Below are 2,287 nucleotides of genomic sequence, written 5' to 3'. Positions count from 1 at the left end.
TTTATTTTGATATCTATATATTTATCATGATATTTAAAATAATTAATAAACATTAACCTATTTTACCAATATATATATATACTAATATTTTTAAAAATATATATTTTAATATATAATTATCATGATATTTAGGAATTAATAAATATATATTAACAATATCTACCGATAATATCATCATTACTTTTCTCTTATTTTATAATTTTAATGACTGATATTATAGCCAATTTCTCTGATTTTTACTGAAAATATTGATCAAATACAGATTATTATAAAATTTATATATAAGTATACTAATATATCTGAATTAATCGGTTTCTTTTGTTTATTCGGTTTGGTCCCTTAATATACTGATCCATATTCATATACTGTTGTTTTCTAAAAATAACATCATCGATACTTTCAAATCCAGACTATTTTCTCTATTTCGGTTTGGTTCGATTTTGAATGGTTTGGTTTTACCAGATTGAACCCTACACTATTTTTATTTGTTAATGTTTTATATTTGTGATTTTTTATAATCCTTTTAGTACCACATAATTTATTTTCAGTCCAAATACGATATGTGTTATTTCACATATAAAATTTTCTAATTTAGTTATTACTATAAAAAAGATTTTGATCCAAAATCTACATCACATAAATAAAAATATGAAACAAAATAATATAATTTAATACATTAATTACCAATATGAATATTGAAATTTTATAATTTATAATAATTTAAAATATGTATCTAATTTAATTATTATTATTTTATAAAAATAATTTTAGAATTAAAAATTGTTAGATGTATAGATATATTCATCCGCACAAGGTACGGAACATCAACTAGTTAGTCATTATTATATTAGTGTTTTCAGTGCACGGTTATATCTCTAATACACCGATGAAAAACTACTAATACAAAATACAGTTTTTATATTGTTCTTTAAACATAAAATGGAATTGGACAAACTTGAAATGTGTTAAAACAAAAATAAAACCCGCGCGGTCGCGCAGATCATGATCTAGTTAATACTTAGAAGACATGCCTAATAATAGTTTTAGAATCACATTATCCATTTATCCGAAAGCAAATGATATATATATTCAGTGGAGTAACAACAAGAGTTGTAATAAGTTAAGAAGATGTTGTCTTCTTATTTATTCTTTGACACTTAATTTAGCAAGAATACAAAGACTGGAGGGTGAACAAAAAAAAAATGTAAAAACGTTGTTAATCGATGATGATGATGATTATAATAATAATAATAATAATAATAATAATAATAAATAATAATAATAATGTAAAAACAAAATTTATGGAGTGAAGTATAATTTCACTTTCTTTTACAAAAAAGGAGGGTATAATTTCACTTGATTTAAAAAGAATCTCAAATAAATAAATATTTAGTTGCTAAATGAACAGGTGGGAAGAAAAAGTTTTTTTTTTTGGACAACAGATGATTATATTAAATTAAAGGCCCAATGGGCTAAGTCGGTTACAACCGGAGAAATCCTCGACGATAAGCTGATAGACGAAAATAACTAAAACAAGATGAAATATAGATGTGGCTAAGGAGAGAAGAGACCCAAAAAAAAACTTCACTTGTAATCCTAGAGCCTGCATTCGAAGGAACGCGCATACGTCGAAATCGACTTTGAAGAACCCAATCATTGGGTTTTGAGAACACTTGAACCATGTCTCTGAAGATGCTTGGATCGTTGGAGGAAGAGGTGTTGATTGACCTTCCATGGACACTCCTGGTAAGAGACTAGGTGAGTCGAAGGCCATCGGAGTCGGGGAACATACCCAAAAGGAAGCGGTCCACTTGGATGATGCATAATAAGGAACAGGGACCTGGGGGCAGTCGCGGACTGGACTCTAATAGTTCGCCGGAGAATGTGGAAAGCCTCTCCAGTCGGAAAATGAAGGTCGTCACGACAGCTTGAGGGGTGATGGTGGTGGCTTGCACTGACGGAGATCGGGCCATGTAGATAGGAGACGACGGAGACACGAGTCTGACTAGAGATAGGGGTGGCAACGGAGTCATGTGTAGTAGCCGACAACTCGTCGTTAACGCTTCTGCAGACGGTGAGATCCTGGATCTGAAGAACAAAGGTCTCAACACGCCAGTGAAGACTCGATGAGTAAGGGTACGGCTTGAGCAAGACATCCGAGAGCCTCCGTTAATGATAGCAGCTCCGGTTTGAAGGTCGTGTAGTTGACATTGTGAAGAACCATCGATGTTTGAGATGGCATAATGTGATGAAGACGCAGAAGTGATAGAGTAGCTAGTAGACTTGG

The sequence above is a fragment of the Brassica oleracea genome, chromosome C9, assembly GCF_000695525.1.
Source record: "Brassica oleracea var. oleracea cultivar TO1000 chromosome C9, BOL, whole genome shotgun sequence".
Taxonomy (NCBI): Eukaryota; Viridiplantae; Streptophyta; class Magnoliopsida; order Brassicales; family Brassicaceae; genus Brassica; species Brassica oleracea.
This window is presented reverse-complemented; position numbering follows the sequence as displayed.